The 23,517-nt window shown below is 41.9% G+C and overlaps 1 protein-coding gene across 1 annotated transcript in view; it reads left to right on the top strand.

Annotated features, from left to right (window-relative positions):
- The first annotated feature begins 22,115 nt into the window (after positions 1-22,115).
- CDC42EP3 (CDC42 effector protein 3) overlaps positions 22,116-23,517 on the top strand; it is a 50,916-nt gene continuing 49,514 nt past the window's right edge. Inside the window, exon 1 of the mRNA XM_089529715.1 lies at positions 22,116-22,279. The gene's annotated coding sequence lies outside the window, so the exon portion shown is untranslated. The remainder of the gene's footprint in view (positions 22,280-23,517) is intronic.

Raw genomic sequence — 23,517 nt, 5'->3', positions numbered from 1 at the left:
CCATCCCTGACATGGCAATCCTTCATTGCCACTGCTTTTCCAAAGTGACATTAGGCATCTCTTTACAAAAGTATAGCAAAGCCTGCATTGATGGTATGTCTCTACTAGGAAACTGAGGCTTTATTCATTCAAGACCATTTCCTAGCTGATGCTTGATTATGTTCCTTATGAATTTCATCATAATACGGCTAGTATGGCCCATCAGAAGGTTAAGCAACTAACCATAGTGTTCACACAGAAGAAAGTGTGGGAAATTGGCTAACTTTTCACCTTTTACAAGGATAACAAATATTTGTTCCAGCCCAGATTCCTGGGACAGCTCTATGGAGTGTCCCTATGGAGTGTACTTCTGCCTTTTATTCTAAACTTTGGAATCTAGCTGTTAATCTATCTGAATTAAAAATAAATAAGCAAATGGCCAGATCAGGTTCAGAGAGACCCTGTGCTTGTGCAGTTTTCAACAACTCCAGGCAGCAGAAATGTTGGGCCCGATCCTCACTCGCTCATCCTACCCCTGGGTCACATGAAGCATGTGAGACGTGACTGTGAAATCTGAGCTCAATTACTGAGAGCCGCATTAGATACCTTTCCTGAATCCTTTCCTTCTGAACACCCTTTTATAACAAGCAAGGCTCATGTAAAATGATTCTTCACTGCCCAACATCCACGCCCAGCTGACTACAGCATTTCCTAATTAGGTTATAACCAATCTTTATAATGGCCTGTTAGTAATAGATGTGGTACTGGAGAGTAATCTCTGTTGATATTATTCACTTCCCAGGAATGTAAGGCAGGAGCTGCTCTGCCACTTCAGACTCAAGAACAATGGGAAGAGAGAGAAACACTGACCAATAAAGCAGCTGCCTTATATTCTCTGGTCTGTGGCAATTTCATTGTTTGCTCTGTGATGTTTTACAACCAGGCAATAATAAACTAGAGCTTGGAAAACTTAGTTTTGGACTACACCTCCCACAATGTCATGAGGGTGCTGGCAGTTACTTTAAAAAAAAATTCATCATCTTCATCAGCACTAGTTCTACACCACTTTGATACTCTGATAATGAAAATATTTGGAAAGCTCTTTAAAAGTCTGCTGATAGTGGTCTCTGGCAGTGAACAAGTGAAATTGCCTGCTGCAGTAAAGAGTCAGAAGTTATGAATGGCTTCCGCTTACATTTTGATAATGAAAGCAAAAATGAGCTAATACAAATAATTGTGGGCTAAACCCCAAGAATATTTTCATTCCAAATTAAAGACAGCAAAGGGACCTATTATTCATTCCAGATACAGAGTGCTTTCAATTGCCAATGAAATGAAAACTGTTGATATTGAAAGTTCCTTTCAACACCTTGTAGGGCTGGGGGCCTTAGCTTGTTAAAGATGAGTGCATTTTTATTATGTTTTCTAGCCTTAACCACAGCTAAACAGACTGCTTATTATTATTTGGAAAGATCTTCTGTGATCTATCCTGCATTCCAAATCAAAACCTTTTTTCCCCCTGTGAAGCAGCCTTTGTCAAGATGGGGCCCTCCATGAATGTTGGATTATAGCTCTCACAATTCCACAGCCTTTGGGATTAAGGGAGCTGTAGTTCAACACATTTGGAAGGTGCCATGTTGGGAAAGGTTGCAGTAAATGGATCTGCTCCTTTATGCTCTGCTGGGGAGGAGATAATTAAATCTACAGTGGGCAGACTGATGAACCCCTGATGTCAACATTCTTGGGGAGGCAGTACGCATATAAGAATGTTTTATGAGGAATGTGGCTGGTTCTTTATGACTACCCACTTGCCATCACCCCCAGTGCTGATTATACATATAATCAAGTGGGAGGGTATAGGCAAAGGAAGCCATACTCCTGAGAAGTTAATGTGTCCTAGGAAGGCTATCATGACATAGGATAGCCATGTGTCCTACTTTAGAATTGGATTGTGAGTTGTCTATATATTGACAATACCCAGCTCTACCTGTCTTTTAGGCAGCTGTGGAAGATCTAAATTGATCTCTGAAAGCAGTCTGGATGTGGTAAATAAACTGAGGATACATCCAAGCCAGAAGGAAGTTCTCTTAGGCAGTAGGAAAGCTAACTTGTAATTACAAACAATTCTGGATGGGACTGTACTTCCCTTGCAAGATCAGATTTGTAGTTCTTGGAACTGGATTTGCTCCTGGAAAGCCATGTACTGTAGTTGCTGTGGCCAAGAGTACCTCTGATCAGCTTTGCTTGGTATGCCAGGTGCAGTATTTCCTTGGGGGTGCAGATCTGGCTACAGTGGTTCGTGTCTTAATTATTGCCTGACTAGACTATTGCAATGCATTCTACTTGAGGTTGCCCTTGAAAAGTGTTTGACTACTACAGCTAGTACAGTGGGGCCTCCTTATCTGCAGGCTTGCCATCTGCAGATTTAAGCATCCACAGACAACAAGCCCCTGTTGTCCCCAATGGTGGTATGTGCATGTGGGAGAATGAGATTTGAGGTCTCACATTTTTTGGTATCTGCAGGGGGGAAGATCTGGACCACGGATACCAAGGTCTGACTGTGCAAAGAGTACCAGCCAGACTGTTGGGTCCTAATTTTATGGACCCTATGGTACTGATATTATAGGAATGGCACTGCCTTCTAATTTGCTCCCAGGTTCAATTCAAAGTGCTGATTTTGATCTACAAAACCCTAAATGGTTTGGGGCCACACTATTTGAAAGAGTGTCTCTTCTCATATGAGCCTGCCCAGAAAATATAACATCTTGAGCATAGATCCTCTTGCATGTCCTTTCACTTTGAGAGGGTGAGCTGTTGACTATACATGACTGTGTTGTAATTAAATGTGTTTAAAAGCTGGAACAGACCACCAAAAAAAGCCAGCTTTCCGGCAGCTTGGGGGTGTGGCGTATGCATAACACATGCTCCCAAGCCAGCAGGAATCTGCCATTTACATGGTAGCAGCTTTATGGTGCTCCAGTGGCAGGATGTTTAGATGCCGCACGCCGCAGGAGCACCCCAAAGCCCCAGGGGTGGGGGTGGAAAAGGCAGTATTTTTCTGGAGCAAAAAAGAGTGGCTGTTTGCCGCTTTTTTTGCACTGGAAAAAAGCAGGATCGCGGCTGTGGGTGTGGTTGCTGTGGCCCCGACCTGGCACTCAAAGGGGTGGCATTAACCCCTTTAGGGCTGTCTGTTTTGGCCCTAAGTCATGAACGTTTTTATCAATTGGACATAATGGGGAGGCAGTCAATTCTCTATCTGAAGGCAATATTTGCAATGAGCCAAGAATGGGGGGAGGGAGTGAGTAAAATATTAAAAGTGAATGTAGAACAAAAATACAATGATACACAAACAGATCTTTTTTGCTGGAAAGAGCTATAGCTGATCCCCTACCATGAAATTTACTATAGTCATTCAATCATCCTGAAGGAAATGTATTTCTAATTGTAAAAGCTGACTCATTCATTAAAAGAAAAACCAATTTGTGATATTCCCCCAAGAAACAACAATTTGGGAGCTTTAGTACAGGTTTTCATCACACACCACACACAGTGTAATGCACATTGGCTTTCTGGCTTATGTTTTTGTGGGAAAGTAAAACCCACTGCTGCTTTCCCAGGAAGACAGTGTACACAACCTTTTCTCCTGCATGGAGATAGTCTCCATGCAGCAAAAAAATGCACATGAAGCAACTCCTAAAGCAGGAGAAGCTGAGTGATAAATGTCATTGCAAGGTAATGTTTGGTTTTGAACCAAAAAACAATGCAGAGTTTGGTACTTATTATGCATGCAAGAGACTCTGGAAGAAGCAATTGTAAAAGCAAGAGGAGGAATGGCTTAGGTCTCTGGATACAGTGAGTCTTATGGCTTTCTCGCTCCCTGAAAATCATGTCTTCCAGATGCAACTGCATGCATGTAGTCTGTAATAATTTCTGTTACAGAATCAGTTTCTGAAAATTACATTTATTATTATGAATTTATTTACTTATATCCTGCCTTTTCCCCACCCCAGGACTCACGATGGTTTACAATATTTAAACAAATAGAAATGAACATACAAGAGTTAAAATATAATTATGCTATGAATAGCATTAAAAGCAATTTAAAAGCGTATCCACTTAAATCAGCAACCAATATAGATAAAGTTTTATTAAAAGCCATGAGCCATCAGTTTCAAGAGGCCTGTAAAACAAAAAGGGATTTGCTTATTGTCAGAAGGACACCATGGAGCAGGGACGTAGCCAAGGGGGGGTTCTTGGGGTCCGGACCCCCCTTCCATTAGAAAAATGAATGGTGTGTGCTGCTGCGCCGCCGCACTCAAGCCCCATTATAATGGTGGCAGTCTGGACCCCCCCCTTCCTAAAATCCTAGCTACGTCCCTGCATGGAGGGCTATAGTGTAGCCTCTTTAGAAAGGGAGTTCCAGCACTTGGGAGCAGCCACCAAGAAGGCCTTCTTCCCAGTAGATGTACCTGGGATAGTGGTGGGACAGAGAGCCCTTCCCTGGAGATCTCAAAACTTGGGCATGCTCCCATGAGAGAAAACAGTCCTTCAGATAACCTGAACCTAAATTACATAGGATTTTATAGGTCATAACCAGGACGTTGAATACTGCCTGAAACAGATTGACAGCTGCACAGTATGCTACTTAATAGTCTAGCTGCAGCTCTTTGAATTAGCTGAAGTTTCTGAACATTCTTCAAAGGCAGCCCCACATAGAGAACATTAGAGTAATCCAAATGGGTTGCAATCAAGCCTAAAGCCAGATTTGATATTTCTAGAACAGGCACAACTGGTCCTCAAGCCTTAACTGTGCAAATGCACTCCTGGCCACTACAAAAACCTGAGCTTCCAGGTTCAGGGTTCAATCCAGGGGCACACCCAAGTTGTGGAACTGTGTCTTTAAGGGGAGTGTAACTGAACTCAGTATTTGAAGCTGAAGCTAAAACTGCTAAATACCTATTTGTCCTGAAGTGCTAATAACTTGGAAACTAGCATTTTTATTTGCAAATATGCAACAATACAACACATGGTGATTTCATCCTAAGCATGCCAAAACATTTACACAGCCTTATTTTTTTTTTAATTCAAGTGCATGCTGAACATGAAAAAACAAATTCTCCATTCTTCTGGGCCAACTATACATTTCCTCTTTTTTCTTATCCCTGTGGTAACAAAAAAGCAGATAATATTACCAAAAACCAAAAAAGAAGTCTCAGGGGATCAATGGCAATGTAATGAGATTCTAAAAATGGCTTTATAGTATTCCAAGTAGTTTTCAAGCTGTACTCTAGGTATTCCGTTTGATATCCATAGAGAGGCGTTTTTTTAAGGTCAGAACTAACCACACATATATTTGGAGTCAATTTTAATGATTTCATGTATTAAAAGAATGTTGATGAAATCCAGATTAGGATCTTACTCATTTTAAAAATAGAATGGCTATCTCTCAGATGAATGATAATTTTTATGCACAACCTCAAAATTCTGGTTGTGCAACAGCCTCTACTACAGCTAGAGAACCAACAGGGTGTAGTGGATTGCGTACTGGACTACAATTTTGTAGGTCACTCAGCCATAGAAATCCACTGGGTGACATTGGGCAAATCACATTCTCTCAGACTCAGGAAAGGCAAAGGCAAACACAAGAAAACCCTGTGCTAGCAACACTTTTCGATTCTCATAAGTTGGAAATGACTTGAAGGCAAACAGCAGCAACATCCTCCCCAGCTTGCAGTTAGATTTTAGTATCTATCAGTAATATCCTAATACAATTTCCTGTGGGAAGTATGTGTGACTCAGGGTTGTTATAACTGGGTACAGGAAATAAATTTTAGTTTTCTTCTTCTTTTTTTCAGGCTTTCTTAAGATCAAATTACAGGCTTTGTCTGCTTGAAACCATAGTTTTCTGTGTTTGTTCCCATTATTAACTGTAGCCCTCTTATTGCATGGCCACACCTTTTTGAGCACATTCTAATATTGCTCAGCCACACATGTCCCCATTTTCATCTGTGAAATGTTAAACAGTATGACATGAACTTGCAATGAGCTGTAAAACCAAGACATTCTGGAAATGGGTTATACATTTTGTGTGCATTGTGTAACTCTTCATCAGCAGCAATAGTCATTTCCTATATCCTGCATGAACAACTTCAGAGCACATTTTGAGATTCAGCTCTCTTTTTATGGAATTTGGGCAGATGATCCAGGCCTTGTGAAAGAAAATCAGAGCAGATAGTTTTTGCATATGTGCCAGACCAAACAGCCAGTTCTATCTGATGAGAAGGCTATAACCCTTTCTATCAGTCATGGCCCTGCATTCAGGCACCATTGTTTTTGTTCCCTTAAGCAAGGCAAGGAAATTGCAGTATGCTGTGTATCATAAATGTTCAAATGTCCGGGGGGAGGGGGGACTTTTCAATTGTTACAGAATTTCAGGCAGTCTTCTGAAGGTCCTGAAAGTAGAGTCAGGTACTATGAGAAAGGTAGGGCATCATCATCATCTGTTAGAAACACTGATGAGATGTCCATCTTCATCATGTTTCTGATATACCGTGAGTCCTCCACATTTGCTGGGGTTAGGAATGCAGGACCCTTGTGAAGGTAGAAAAACTGCAAATATAAAACCACTGTTTTTTTTTATCTGAGCTTTCTAAGATTCTTTAGGTCCTCCAGGGCAATTCTGTAGTCAACAGCTGCCAGACATTGACCATAGAATCATGCTGGAGGACCTACAAATGCCCAGAGAAGTGTTTTCTCTTGGAATTTCTTGGGGGATTATCATATGGGAGGCTTACCATGGGTTAAATTATATTATTATTTTATTAAATGCCAGCAAAATGTTCCTGAAGTGCCAAGGTGTGATAGCCAGTTGCATTTCTAAATCATCATTGAGATGTCTCTGCTCCTCTCCCATCCTCAAAGTTCTCGTTATTGAAGAAGTGGCTGCTCCATGAATGTTTTGAGGACAGGAGAGAAGCAGGGACACCTCAATGAAGATTTAGAAGTGCAACTGGCTATCACCCCTTTGCACTTCAAAAATATTTTGCTGGCATTTAACCCACGGTAAACCTCCCATGTGATAATTCCCTAGGTCCTTTAGTGTGACTCTATGGTCAACTTCTGACAGTCGTGGTGGAGGACCTAGACATTCCTATAGAGAACATATTGATTAAATCCACAGATAATCAAATCTGCAAATGTCAAAGCTGCAACTGTGAAGGACCAATAGTAATGTGAACCTTGCTCATGCCTTCCAACAGTTCTGATTTGCTAGGGACATTCCTGATCAACCCTCTGTAGCCCAACCTTTTAAGCTGCTTTTAAAATGTTCCAATCTCTACTCTCCTTCTCTCACTTTCCCCCTTTGTCCTCGGCTTAGTTCAGTTGCTGCAAATTGAGTTCAAAGTGCAAAAGCAGTTTGCACCCAGTTAACTCCTTGGGGAAGGGAGAGGAGAGGATGGGGCAAAATCTTGCCCTTTCCAATAAACTCAAGGAAAAGCAAACTGCTGTAGCTGTTCTAGCTCGTATGTATCCTCATTAATAATGTTTGCTATCTAAACCACACACTAATGTTGTTTGGCCATATGTACATTAATTTCCTATTGGCAGTTTCAGCATAACATACACAACATGCTTTAGTCCGGTGGTGTCACTTTCAGGGTGTGGGGGATGCGGCTTGCACTGGGTGACACCTGAGAGGAGGGGTGACACCCAATTGGGCCCTCCTCCCTTCAGGTAGTGTGTGCAGTACTGCTTTTGGCACCTTATAGCAATAGCAATAACAATAGCAAGTACATTTCTGTACGATTTATCAATGAACTAAGCACTCCTTAAGCAGTTTACAATGTGTAAGCTAATTTCCCCCAAGAAGCTGGGTACTCATTTTAGCGACCTATGGAAGGATGCAAGGCTAAATGGACCTAAGGGGGAACTAATCCACCCTACATTCCAACAATTGCTCACCCCTGAGTTAGAATGAGCAGCTGCATCAAGCACATTTGGGACACTGGAAAAGACAGCAAGTTGTTACCTATGTGATTTATTTTTGTTCAGTTTCTGCTGCTGAGAGAGGCTAACTTGTGCAAATTCCTGCTTCAGATGCCAAAATAATTTGGCTGGCCTAGACAGCTAACTTGCCCTCCTGAAGGGTGTACCATTTGTTGGTCTACCTTAGGCAGCAAAGTCTTTTGGGGGCACCTGTATTAATTCAGGACAAGTAGAAGATGTAACAAAATAGTCCTGGTGGCTGCTCCATAGTTACTATGCTTTGTCTCTGACATACATACCACAATGCCTTAGGAAATTATCACTTCCCAGCCAATTCAGCAATGTAAATAAAAAGCAACGCTAGCACTATAGCACTCAGTAGTTTCACACAGTTGTGCATTTGTGTGATTAGCATTTAATATCGCAATTGCATTTCACACACATCTATAAATTAATAGTTAGTCCACTGTAATTGATCATTTCATTCATGCACCAGTTCTGCGCAATGGTGCATGTCTGCAAATCATTTTCCCAGGCCACACAGAATAAAGGCAGCAAAATAAAATTTATTACCATATTTTCCGGCATATAAGACGACTGGGCGTATAAGACGACCCCCAACTTTTCCAGTTAAAATATAGAGTTTGGGATATACTTGCCGTATAAGACTACCCCTCTTCCAATGCACACCAAATAAAAATTAAAAAAACATCAGATTTGATTTCAATATGGTAATTTTAATTCAAATGCTTATGACATGCAGGTACTTAGCAGGAAACCTTGTTGTATACAAGGCCTGCTTGGATTGATCAGCTCTCCCTGTCTCCAAGACTGTCAGAGCAGTAGCTATTTTCATACGATTGCCGAATACGGTGGGGATGTGCCTGCAGCCGTTTTTGAGCTCCCCCCACCATATGGCGGCGACCGCAGATTCTCCAGTCTGCCCTATAAGACGACACCCGGTGTATAAGATGACCCCCGACTTTTGAGAAGATTTTCCTGGGTTAAAAAGTAGTCTTATGCGCCAGAAAATACAGTACTTCAGCACATTGTTTTGATCCACTGTAAACAAAACTGTGCCCCACACCTTGAAAGAAGAGTGAAATCCACTACAAAACTGATCCTGGTAATGAGAACGGATTGCTTCCACCGCAGGTATCCCTAGTTGCTTCTGCAATATAGTGCTAATGAAGCACAACTGACTTTTGCACTCTCACAATCGCACTTCAATTATGCTATTAAGAAACCATTCACGGGAGTTCCCTGTGAATGGTTTGTTGCAGGAGCATGCCAGGTTATTCAGGGGTGAAGTCTGTGATAAGTGCAATGTCATGCAAAAATCTTCCACACGGTTGTGTTATTTAGCCAGGATTATGCCACCCCCCATAATAATCTCCTTAGTCTGAGTTTCTTTTGGATGTTCAGTTACACAGTCAGCCTTCCACATTTGCGACTTTGACTTTTGCATATTTGATTATTTATGGATTTGATTAATATGTTCTCCTTAGGAATCTCTAAGTTTTCCAGCACAACTCTACCAGACATTGATCATAGAGTCACTGTGGAGTTCCTAGAGATTCATAGAGAAAACACTACTCCAGGGATTTGTAGGTCCTCCAGCACAAAAACAGTGATTTTTCCATTATCGCAAGGGTTCTGTGCCCCTAACATCAGTGAATGTGGAGGGCCCACAGTACTTTCCTGTTTTGACCAGTTTTGTGGATAGGGCTTAAACGGTTATTCAGCTGTTTTAACACCTGCTTGGCTTTACATGTTTGAAGGGAATTTGGAATATTTGGAATTATTTATTTGTATTATATATTACTTAAATGGGATATATATATATTGCTATTCACCTGAGCGTTTTTTTGTGGAGTGGATGGGTGTGTGCTTGAAATGAACTATCCATTCAAAATGTAAATAAAATAATGGTGAATAAAGCTTTCTATAATTGTGTGGGTGTGTATAAAAATACAATTCCATGTCTGCAAATTGTACATGTGTTCATATCTCCTTTACATAAGTGCATTACGGTAAAATATTTATCAAGACAATTCTTAGGCCAAGTAAAGCCTCTGACATATTTCATATTTTCAATCTTTTCACATTTGGTACTAGCCTGTCATTGCCAAATATGACATATTTTGAAAAATAAGTTTTTAATAAAACTGTCAAAAGTATAGCTTTAGATCCTTGTGACTGCCAACAGAAATATCTGAGAGGATGTCATTGGAAATAATGGAACAGTGTGGGATTTAGAAGGATTCATGTTACTTGTAAAAGTTTCTAACAGTATTTATGGATTTCCTATTGAGTAACCTGCTAGATAGCCAACAACTCTTCCCATTGTTCTTTAACCTCTGCTCAAGCTATTTTTGCTCTCTGCTTAAATTGACATACTGTTTCCTTTATTTGGCATTAAAAAAATCTTTGACTTTTCTAAAATACATCCATATGGACTCAGCATTTATAGAATTTTATTGGTAAAAAGCTTGATTCAGGATTAACTGTGTTGCACCACTGTATGTGTCTTCATGAAGTACACCTTTAATAAATTCAATTCTTTTTAAAAAAAAGTATCCCAGTGGGTGCTATTTTCCAGCCATACTACTTGCTGAGCCAAGAATGTCTTGTGGACAAGCCCAAAACATGCTGTGTTTGAAAGAGAACATGTAGAGAGTAAGGAACTGTGTGAGAAAACCCATTTATTTCACTTGTGGGGGAAAAATATGCAGCATTGCTGTTTTCACAAGCGATGTACAAATAAAATTGGGACATTCAAGAGTCTGTGAACTACTTTTCTTTATTTAGAGAATACCTTTGAGAATACCAAATTACCTTTGAGAATATGAATTACTGGTGCACTAATGGAATTTCTATTAGGTATACTAGTTAAACCATTTCTACAACTTGTCTCTCTTATCCTGGAAGACAAGCAGCTATGTCCAGTAGAACTTGTCCATAAAATAGTTAATTTTTGAAGCAGTTGGGAGTAGATTATTTAGACACACAGTCTTGAGGGGAACAACAGAAGAACTTAGGGAACAGCAGAGACAAGAGCTTTTTGAGAAAATTATGTCATTGGAAAAGAATGGCAATTTAATGAGTATCTGCAAAGACTGCCCCAGAGTCCAAGGGAGAAGGTGACAAGTTTGCTAGATCAGTGGTACTATGGGATCATTCAGATATCGTTTTTTTAGCATGATGATGCAAATCATCTCACTCATGTATTCTGGGTTTATTATTCACACGATGGAACTGTATCGATGCACATCTTTGTAAGTTCAGTTGTTCACACATGCAAGTATTTGAATAAAGATGGATTCAATGATGTGAATGCATTTGGAACACAGCCAAGGCATGCAGAGTTTTATCCTGGGTCTGTTCACATTGGGTATTCACACTACCGATGATGTGGATCTTTTAAAAAAAAAAATCCCAGTTTAAGTGTTGTTTTTGGCAGCTCCCCTCAACTTAATCGGGTGCATTCAGGATGTGTATGAACAATGGAGATTCAACCCAGATTAATCTTGGATTATTTTCACTGTCTGAATAACACCTCAGAGTGGTGATCTATAGACCAGTTCATGCATCTGCTGGTGGTCCCTGATGTATTTTCAGGACAGAAAGAAACAATGGTAGCCAATGGACAAAAATATGTGTCCCTGGCACACTGGGGAAAAACCCCAGCATCAAGTGGCTTAAGAAACACTGTACTAGATCCTTTTCTGACCTAGCTAACCTTTTTATAAAACAAAATGTATCCTTTTAGGCCAAGGTGTTTAAGAAACAACATAGGCTGAGTCCACACTAGCGAAATAATCCAGGTTAACACCACTTCAACTACCATGGCTCAATGCTATGGAATTCTTGGAACTGTACTTTGGTGAGTCACAAGAGCTTTCTGACAGGGAAGATTAAATGTCTCCCGAAACTTCAATTCTCAGTATCTTATAACATTGAGCCAAGGCAGTTGAAGTGGTGTCAACCTGGATTATTTCTGTTATGCAGATGCAGCCATGCACAGAATGGCAATGCAATATTTCTCTCCTGCAGTATCCTCCATAAATTGGCTGAAGAACTCATAGACTGGGATTCCAAAATTGACATGCTGCTCATGTAGAAGTCAGACATTCGAGTGATGCCATGTTCTTTGTGCTCTTGCATGAAGGAAGTGGAAGCAGTGATGGAAAGAGAAAGCTGCAAACTCTAACCCACCTTTTTCTCAAATGCCTGGCTTCTGAGGGTGAGTTGGGAGAGATACCACCATTGGCATTTCCCTTCTTTCTTCACCATAGTCCTTTTCATCCTCCTGCTATTCTCACTACACTGATGGAGGTATAAGATATTGGCCATAGAACCTGATGTCAAGGTTAACTCTAACATTAATCTAGCAGAACAAGACAATGAGGCCATCATACCAATGGGCTAGCCATCCAAAGACTGGAGCTCCCATATTAGCCAATGGTGCTGCATGCCTGCAAGCATGTTGATGCAGGTGCATGCAGCTGCATGCACATCACCACCAACTGATGTGGGCTTGGTCTCCCATGGATTTTCCCTTCTATGCCACCCACCCCTGAACTATAGCTTTAGGTAAGATGTTTACTTCTTTTAAAGTCTGTTTTGCTTTGGGATTTATGCTATATGTATTTATATTCTTATTTGATGGTTTAAGGCCCAGTTGTTCTGGCTTCGATGCACATTGGGCTGTGTTCTGTCCAGTCAGTTAAGTTCATGTCCAATTAATGTTTTCATATAAGCCACTTTTCAACTTATACAATACAATACAATAATTGCATAAGCATAAATAAGCTCAAAAGATCAAAGATTTATAATAATAATAATAATAATAATAATAAATTTATTTGTAACCCGCTTTTCCAACTTGTATGATCCAAGCGGCATACAATTGTAATATAAAACATTCCAGTAAAATTAATTAAAAACAAGATTAAAAACAGGATAAAGATCATAGCAGCAAAAGGGCCAGATGAAAGGGGGAGTCGAAATACACAGTTCCAGGGTCGTCAATAAAAGGGGTAGGGGTAAAATGATTTTTCACGGTGGGAAGGCCTGGGAAAAGAAATACGTCTTCAAGTTCTTTTTAAAAAGAACTAAAGATGTGGTGGAGCGGAGCTCATCCGGGAGACTATTCCAAGATTTAGGGGCCACGATAGAAAATGCCCTCTGTGAGGTCCTCACATAGCGTGTCGTAGGGACCTCCAACAGTTTCATCCCTGTCGACCTGAGTGTGCGGGGTGGATTATATGGGGAGAGGCGGTCCTCCAAGTACCCTGGGCCCAAGCCATTTAGGGTATTACGATTTTACTGTACACCGCTATGATCATCGCGGAATAGCGGTCTATAAATAAAACATATTATTATTATTATTTATAGGTTATTACCAACACCTTGTATTGAGCCCGGAAGCGAATAGGCAGCCAGTGAAGATCTTTCAAAATAGGTGTTATATGGTCAGACCTGGAACAACCAGCGACCAATCTCGCTGCCATATTCTGCACCAACTGTAGCTTCCGGGTTTGGTACAAGGGTTGCCCCATGTAGAGAGCATTACAGAAATCCAATCGAGAGGTTACCAGAGCATGTACAACAGTTTCAAGGTCCCTCCGGTCCAAGTAGGGGCACAGCTGGCGTATCAGCCGAAGCTGATAACAAGCGCTCCTGACCACCGCATCCACCTGAGATGACAACTGGAGCGAAGAGTCTAGGAACACTCCTAAGCTGTGCACCAAGTCCTTCAAGGACAGGTGGAGAAATCTCCTTTCCCGGGCCAGGAGAACCTGTCACGAGTACTTCCGTTTTCTCTGGATTCAAGCTGAGTCTGTTTTCCCTCATCCAGCCCATTACTGACTCCAGACAGACATTTAGAGGAGAGATGCCATCCCTAGTTACTGCACTAGTCAGAGACACAGAGAAACATATTTGGGTGTCATCAGCGTACTGATAACACCGCGCCCCGTGTCTCCAGATGATCTCTCCCAGCGGTTTCATGTAAATGTTGAATAGCATGGGGGACAGAATAGCTCCTTGAGGGACACCAGATGTAAGTTCCCTCTTATCGGAGCACACGTCCCTCAGTTGCACCATCTGGAATCTACCTGAGAGGTAGGAGCGGAACCACTGGAGCGCAGTGCCCCCGACACCTAACTCCCCCAGGCGTTCCAGAAGGATACCATGGTCGATGGTATCGAAAGCCGCTGAGATGTCCAAAAGCACTAACAGGGACACGCTTCCCCTGTCCATACCCAGACGGAGATCATCAATTAAGGCGACCATGGCAGTCTCAACTCCATAGCCTGCCCGGAAGCTGGTTTGAACTGTAGATCCTGAAAAGTATGTGTTTTGCCTGTGAAACAAGGGCGGGTTATAGACCGCCCATTTGGGGCGGTCTGGACCCGCCCCTTTCCCCGGAGTATCGGGGCTTCAGCGGCTACACCGGCAGCCACTGAGGCCCCGATCCGCCACTTTTCAGGGTTTTTAGTTGTTGTTTTTATGCATTGATATTGTGTTTTAATACGTTATACTGTTTAATACTGTCTTAAGGGGGGGAGGGATAAAGTGTTTTTAATTGTCATATTTTATATTTTACTGTTGTTAACCTCCCGGATTGGTTTGCCAGAGGGCGGTATACAAATTATTATTATTATTATTATTATTATTATTAAAAAGAGGTTATCTTCTTACCAAAGCAAAACTAAAGGGCTGTCCCATAAGCAACCAATCAAAAGATGATAACAGACTGCCAGGATTGATCAGTTGCTAACAGATCTACAGAAAGAACATTATAATGCAAGCCTAGGGGACAACAATGTGAGAACCAGCTAGGACAACATGAAAACTATTTTGCAAGTCGCCAAGAGAGCTTAAGCTATTGAACAGTACAGAAACGTTAATAAATTAAGGACTGACTTTCTTTCTCCACTTTCTATACCACATAAACAACACTTACGAATGACATATTTCAGATGTATGTAGTCCCACCACCTTGCCTTCTCAATAGTTTTCTCAATTTCCAAATTATTTCTTAATTTGCATTATTAGAATGATTTGTCACCTATTACTATTTGTCACTAGTAATCATTAACACACAAAGCATTCTTTGGGTCTTTCTGGGTGACTGTTTTAACAATAAAAATGTACTGTCATTATTCAGTTGCAGAAAGGATCCAACATCTGTCCTCAAACCGACAACACTGTTGCTCAGCTACTGTGATAATCCAGATGTCTTCTGTCAAAAGGGCGGTTCTGTTTCACAGGCAAAACACATACTTTTCAGGATCTACATGTCAATAAGTTGGTACAGAAACAATGTAGTCCCACCACCTTGCCTTCTCAATAGTTTTCTCAATTTCCAAATTACTTCTTAATTTGCATTATTAGAATGATTTGTCATCTATTACTATTTGTCACTAGTAATCATTAACACACCATTCCACCCTAGTTACACCATTTTCTGAACTTTATTAAAAGTCTATTTATTGATTTAAATTTTGAATCTTTAGTGGTCTAATATTCCATCATTAAGGAAGTTTATCTGGTCACTAACAATCTGGTGGAACACCAGCAACGCTACCTCCTCCATCTCCTACAACCATACTCCTGAATTTTGTAGAATTTCCATCTTTTTCTCTTTTCCTTTCAAACTTTTTTTTAAAAGTATGTGTTCTCCAGTGTAAGAGAGTATATTATCTTTATGGACTGTAGCAGCAGCAGCAGCAGCAGCAATAATAATAATAATAATAATCCACCCCTGTAAATGTGCTCTTCTGCTGCTTTTGATAGAAGGCAAGGTTGACCACGTTCCAGTTTATATTTTGTCCAGTAAAAATAAATAAGTACAATTAGGGTCATACTCCATGTGTGCACTGGGCAAAGTGTTGTTTGTGGTTGCCCTCTGCTATCAGTAGGCCCTTGAGCCTTCACTTTAGAGGGAACAGGTAGCACCAGATGTCTATCTGTCATTTTGGTTCTCATATCATCAATGTAGCCTTTTTGTTGTTGTTGTTCATTGTGGGAAATGAAATAACCCAGCTGCTCAGCACTGCTAGGAGTGCTAGGCAGGGAAAACATATTAAGGAGGATTTAAGGAGACATCTGTGATGGGCTTGTCTGAGTTGCTAGGGTCTTGACAGGTATCCAAGTAGACTGGATGCTGACACTGGATCTGGGTATGACGGCTGAAGGAGGACTGCAGTTGTGATCATGTGAACAAGCCTGTAGTGTCATTAAGGAACATGCACAGTAATACAATGTTTCTGGAGTATTTGCTATGAGTACACAAGCTGAATATGCAGGCAGTCGCAAACCCTTGATCCGTAAGTTTGTAGCAAAAGGCAAAAACCTCACTTGCTACACTTAAAATTACAGCAAATACACAGTTTCTCCACCAATATGAATATTATCTTTGTACAAGGAAAAATCTAATTCATAAAACACCTCGTGTTTGTGTTTCTGCCCTTTTCCTAGTAATAGCACTATGCAAGTCAGGTCTATGAATAAAGAATGATGCCTAGGGTCATATCATTATTTATTTATTATTTGAGGTATTTTTATCCTGGAAATAGAAAAGGCTCAAAAGACTGAATAAGAAGAATACATCCTAAGAGCAGGGCAGTGGCAATGTAGTTAAACAAACACAAAACATCACAATTTTCAGTGATATCACCCTATCAGGACATGCTGACGTTTGCATGAGTCTAGAACAATAATATGCAAGGACAACAATCCTAAACAATACACTTTCTACTCTGTTTTATTTTGCAAACTTTATTACTTAGATCTGTTTCAATATGCAAACTAAATATTACTTTTAGAAAAATCTTCTGCAGAACAAGACAAACTGTACAAGATTAGAAAAACATAACAGATGGGTATTACAGGTGTTTCAAGCCGGCACTGATTAGAACAGAAACAAATAATTTCAAATATTAAAAATTTGCTACATTTCTTCCATATTTGCTACTCGTATTTTATGCACAATTTTTAAATTGGACCACTGGAAGGCAGTTTCTATATACTGTATAAAATTCAATTAATGGGGCTGCTTTATATGTTAGAATTTCATGTTTGTTTTTTTTCTTCAAACAAGTACCAGGCATGAAGTCTGTTACTTGTGTGTCAAGCAGTAAATCCATGTGCATTTCAGCCATCAAGAAATGTCAAATACTACATACTGTTATATGTCAATGGTCAAACTTGGCCAAGCAGCAAATACAGGGACAGAAAGATGGCTTGCATATTGCTCCTGTAAGATAGTTACCCCTGGCAGAGATTAATGACATGTTTGCCCTCACTCCAAAGCAGTTCCCATGTACAAAGCTTTACTTCTCCCATTGGTTCTAGGAAGGAACAATATTGGCACAGAGATGCATATCCTCATGATGTCCTTTTGGCCAGACATTGCAACAGGGCAGTCAGGATGTCATGCGTGCTGTGCCATCTTGACACTCATCAAGACTAGTTTCACATCTGTTTCACCCACCTGCCAAATGGTGCCTCTACCCACCTGCCCACGTTAAAGTACAAAACAGCTAAAGCCAGCCAAATTCTTTTGGCATGCAAGGCAGAAAATCCCACAAATCACTGCTCCTGGCTGGCAATAAAAATACAATAATAACAATGTAAAGACTTAAGCCTAAAAAGACCTTAAAAGTATTCAATTTTTTTTTACCCTTGAGGCCCACCTTTTCATCTATATGTGGATGTTGTGCCCCCAACTGAACATAGGATTTAAATACAAATATTTTGTTTATTTAGTGGGTGTATGATCATTTGTGGCATAGTGTGAGAGTATTGTATTGTGATTCTGGAAACCAAGGTTTGATTCACTGCTTGACCATGAAAACCAGTGGGTGACCTTGGGCAAGTCACATTTTCTCCGCCTCAGTGGAAGGCAATGGCAAACCTCCTCTGAACAAATCTTGCCAAGAAAACACCATGATAGCTTTGCCTTAGGGTTGCCATAAGTCAGAAATGGCTTGAAGGTACACACACACATATGTTCATTCGCACATTCATTGTCTAGTCATATTTTAACATTTGATAAGGAAATAACACAGTTCAAATTAGAACAGTTTTATTTAAGTAAATTCACTATTTAACTCGATACATGTGCAAATTTCACACACACACAAAAGCATGTATGTCACTAGGGGGGAGATTGCCTTCTGTGGATTTCCTGATATTCCTTGCAACCAGGAGCCCTTCAAATTGACCCAAGCAACGCATATACAGAATAAGTCATTTGTAGTGGGCAGTTAGCATCCTTATCAAAATAATTAAGTGAAATCAGGGGCCAATCTTCAAATGGTTGAATATTCACTAATGTTTTTAAGAAAAATGGTGGACAAAGTGTCAAGAGGGACAGAAATGTTTCTGGTACATATTATCTTTTCTTGGGTATACACAAAAGTTTTGGAAGAGGGGGAGGAGGAAGGATCAGGGCCTCCAAGTCTTGTGCCCTCCTTGCGCAACTCTCATGCCCCCTTATAGGTCCTGCCCCACCATTTGAGAATCACTGAACTATGCATTTGCTGCCCTTTCATGAGACTCCAGTCTGGCACCTTAATGCCCAATGGTTGGACCAGTTCAATCCCCCTTCCCATCAGCAGGAGCTATCAGACTGGCTGGAAGGAGGAAGAGGAGGAAACAGCAGCAAGCAGCTCCCTGGCCATGCCAGCAGGGAGGTGGCACAAGCTGGCCCTTTCACACAGCAAAGTAATGGCACTACGATTACACTTCAAAAGCTATGGCAACATCCACTGAAATCAGGGATTTGTAGTTTGTTGAAGCTCTGAATTCTCTGGCTGAGAGTTCCAAATACCCCTCCCTAAACTCCAGATCCCAGGATTCCATAGGAAGGAGCCATGACAATTGAAGTGGAATCATAGCGTTATAAGTGTATACAGTCAGTTTATGCACAGTTTATCCACAGATTCAACCATCCATGGATTGAAAATATTTTTTTGTCGCAGCAAGGAGACGCAGAGACGAGAGTGGGGTTCACAAGCCTCCTCACAAGCTTTTTTCAGCCATATCTTGGCTGGGCCTTTTATTGTCATCTTGCTTACTTCCGTCCATTGTTTTCCTTACAATCATTGATGATAGCCTTGCTCCTAGGTCATTTGACTGGCATGACAGGTCAGTGCATGCTAGGTGCGTGCTTCAGAGGCAAGGAAGCAGGATATGGAGACCAGCTAAGCCAGCCGAATCAACATGGGCTTATTTATCTAATTATGGATAAAGCATTGTCATCTCGAGAGGGGGTCACCCTTCCGTGGTTTGCCAGCGGAACTGTGACATCTCAATCTTGATGAACATTGCTATCCTGGGAGGGGGTCGCATCCCCGGGGCTTGCCAGGGAATGCTACATTTTTTAAAAGATATAAATTCAAAAAAGCAAATCTTGATTTTGCTATTTGATATAAGGGACACTATTTTACTGCCCCATTGCATTTTTCTCAAATGTCCTATATTCAGGGTGACTATGCATCCTCCTTTTCCAGGACATGCCCTGCTTTCAACCGTCTGTCCCTGAAGGATTCCAAAATGTCCTCATAGAATCAGAGTTGGAAGAGACCACAAGGGCCATCCAGTCCAACCCTCTGCCATGCAGGAACTCTCAATCAAAGCATCCCAGACAGATGGCCATCCAGCCTCTGCTTAAAGACCTCCAAGGAAGGAGACCCCACTACACTCCAAGGAGTGTGTTCAACTGTTGAACAGCCCTTACTGCCAGGAAGCTCCTCCTAATGTTGAGGTGGAATCTCTTTTCCTGTAGCTTGAATCCATTGTTCTGCATTCCAGTCTCTGGAGCAGCATAAATCTATATTTGTAGGAGTGTCTTTAGCTTTTCTTTAGTCAGGCCCAGCATTTTTCTCACATGTTCTACATTCAGGGTGACCAGACATCCTCCTTTTCCGGGATGTGTCCTCCATTTCAACCTTCAGTCCGGGAGAAATTTCAAAATGTCCTCTATTTGGAGTATGACTAAGAAGCATAGATTTATAGTAATAGGAGTATTTTTAGCTTTTATTTGGTCAGCTCCTGCATTGTAGGACATTAAAAAAAATGCAGGAACTGAGCAAAAAATAAAAGCTAAAAACACTCTTAGAAATGTGAACCCATGCTTCTTTTCATCGGCCGCTCCAAAAATGTGGAACGACCTGCTGGAGGAGATGCATCAGATTACCACCCTTGATGCCTTTAAGAAGGCAGTCAAGACGGATCTCTTCCAGGAGACCTTCCCCGACTGACCTCCCATAAAACGAAAATCTCCATTTGTCCACAGCTATTTTCATCGTCTGCCTATCCTTTTAACTGTTCCAATAATTAATTTTAACTTGAACCTGTTATTAAGTGTTTTTTGAATTTGTAATTAAGTGCCTTTATTTTTATGTTGGTGGAAGGCTGGGGACTGTGAAATTTTATGACTTATTGTATTATGTATTTTTTTAAAATCTTTTTATTGTAACCCACCTTGATCCATAGGAGAGGTGAGCTAAAAATAAATAATAATAATTATTATTATTATTATTGATGATGCTCCAAACAGAGGACATTTTGGAATCCCTCCTGGACTGAAGGCTGAAACGGAGAACATGTCGGAAAAAATCTGGTCCCCCTCATGAATCATGCAGTGTAGCAGTGTGATAATTGTCAAACACCACAAACACTACTCTGACAGGGGGAGGTTCAAATGCCTCACATAACTACAACCCCCAGGATTCCACAGCCTGGAGCCTGTGGGCAGCTAAAGCGGTACCAACTTGCCATCTGAGGCTTATACCGCCAACAAAGATAAAGCTATTTTTTCCTAATATTGGGACTGATTGGCATGCTTGGTCTGTATACCGCCTAAAGCTTTCCTGATGCAAAACATGAATGCTTCTAGGGAAACGGTTTAAACCGTTCCCACTACGGTTTAAACGGGATCTCGATCCGGTTTAAACCACCATGGTTCCCACTTAATTCGAATCCCTGAAGCGATTTGGAAGGGGGGGGGCATGGTTTTTACCGATTTTTACCTATTTAACCTGCGTCAAAAAGACACTGGTAAAATGGGGTGTTTTTGGGGCTGAATCATTTGGAAATAAATTGATTCAGCCCAAGTGAGTACCAGGTGGAATAGAATTGGATTCAAATCTGCCTTGGTTCCCACTGGCAGCAGCTTTCCCAGTCATACCTCCATGTTCCATCCTCCATCCTCCTGGCTTACCTTTCTCCTTCCACCCCAGCATCTCCTCCGCCCCAGTATGGTCAGGAAGATGGAGGGAGGCATGGCAGCGAAGCCGCTTTGTTTGCTTCCTGCACCGATTCTTGAAATCGGTGCAAACATAGTGGGAACCACGCTGTTTGCTGAACTGGTTTCAAGAATCAGTGCAGGGAGTGAATCAAGAGGTAAGTGGGAAAGAGGTCTCAGTGTCCTCTACCTCTAGATAGGAGCCTGTGGCTTCCCAAAAGGAGGAGACAACTGGATTCCAAGGAAGCATTTCCTTTGACTTGCAAAGGGTCATTAAATTTCCTGGACTTTGCAAATGTACCAGTCACCACATGCCAGAAAATAGGGGTGGGGTGGAGGTGCCAGCCTGCAGATAGCTCTCACTACCATCTGAACTAAAAGACCAGGATCAGCAAAATGCAACCCTGTGACTGACATCATCCATTCCTTTCTCCTGTTTGCCCGATGGAGAAGCCAGTGTGACTTGGAAAGCTTGCAGCCTGGGGTTGTGGATTGTGGCTGGCCCCATGAAGGTATGGGACACATACTAAAACAAAGGAGGAATATTTGCCCATAGAGAAACCATACTTGCCCACAGGGGATCATTGGGGAATACTTGCCCGTAGGAAAGCATAGAGGGATACTTGCCCAATGATTCCCCAGTGATTCTCTATGGGCAAGTACTGTCATGTGTTGTAGTACATCCTTAAAGAGTGAGATGCGTGGCTGGGGTGCTCTTGGAGTTGCTCTATGGCCAATGACTGCGGGGTGGGGGAGGGAATGGAGGCTGGGAGGAGGCGGAGCGGAGAGGGAGGAGGCAGAGGAGGAGGCGGGGCTGGAGGGTGACAGGCGGACACAGGTGCTGCTGCTGCAGCCGACGCCGCCTTTGAGTCACCAGCAGCAGCAGCAGCATCAGGAGCAGCAGAGAGGCGCCTCTGCGCCCGGAGGCCAGCGCCTGCTGCTGCTGCTGCCGCTGCCAGTCCCTCGTCTGCCCAGGAGGCCCCTGCGGAGCCAGGCAGGCAGCGAAGCCACAGACGGAGCGGAGACCCACGCCTTTGGCCCCGGCTGCAAGTAAGGAAGGGGCTTCTCTGCTGCTGCTGCTGCTGCTGCTGCAGCCTCTCCCTTGCGGAGGGGAAAGGGCCGGCTGACAGCAGCAAGGCGAAGGAGGACCGCAGGGAGGAGGGAAGGGAAGGGAAGGGAAGGGAAGGGAAGGGAAGGGGAGAGGAGGAGGACACTCCCCCAGAGAGGCTTCATTGTTAGGCTCCCCAAAGGGAGAGGGTAGGAATCCCCCCCTGGACCCCAGGAGCAAAGCCCTGATGCTCCAATGGGAGGCCCTTCCTGGGCAGAAGGGGGCCTGGAGGACGCGTCCGGGAAAAGGAGGACCAGGTCTGGCTATCCTGAGCATGGGAGCCTCAGCCACTGTTCCTGCCAGGCCCCGGCAAGAGCTGCTGGAACAAGAGCTCCCTCCCTCTCTTTCTCTCTCTATATAATATTTATGTATATAGATATATAATCTGTACGAGATATATATATATATATATATATCCATCTCTTTACGATATTCATAGACAGTATGTGTATATATATATATATATATATATAAACCACTATATCTGCCTATTGATCTATGTACTGCATACAGTATATATCTCTTTACTCTCTCTCTCTCTCTCTATATATATATATATATCCATCCCTTTACGAGCTATCTATCGATCTATCTGTGTGTGTGTGTGTGTGTATATATATGTGTGTGTGTGTGTATGTATGTATGTGTATATATATATATATATATATATATATATATATATATTAGTCCTGCTTCAAAGGGAGGCCCCCCTTTTTGGGGGGGGGTATTTCTTCCAGACAGGAGGTGAAAATGTAGGGCATGTCCTGGAAAAGGAGGACCAAGTCTGGTCACCCTGCATATAAATAGAAATCCGTGCTTCTTCAGTCTTGTTCCAAATGGAGGGCATTCCAAAAGGCATTGTAACACTTTGTATTGTTTCTAAATTGTATTGTTTGATACTTGTTCACCTCCTTGAGTCCCTATATTGGGAGAAAGGCGAGATATCGAATAATAATAATAATAATAATAATAATTCGTCCTGGACAGAAGGTTGAAATGTAGAGCAGGTCTTGGAAATGCAGGGCCAAGTCTGCTTCTCCTGCATGTAAATGTAAACCCATGCTCCTTAGCGATGCTCAAAATGGAGGACCTTTTAGAATCCCTTCTGGACAGAAGGCTGACATGTAGGACATGTCCTGGAACTGGAGGACAGCTGGCCACCCAGTTGGGGCAAGGGCCA

The sequence above is a fragment of the Sceloporus occidentalis genome, unplaced genomic scaffold, assembly GCF_023333645.1.
Source record: "Sceloporus occidentalis isolate IW3139 unplaced genomic scaffold, rSceOcc1.0.p SCAF_6, whole genome shotgun sequence".
Lineage (NCBI taxonomy): Eukaryota > Metazoa > Chordata > Lepidosauria > Squamata > Phrynosomatidae > Sceloporus > Sceloporus occidentalis.
The sequence above is the reverse complement of the archived record's forward strand: the minus strand, read 5'-3'. Positions and strand labels throughout refer to the sequence as shown.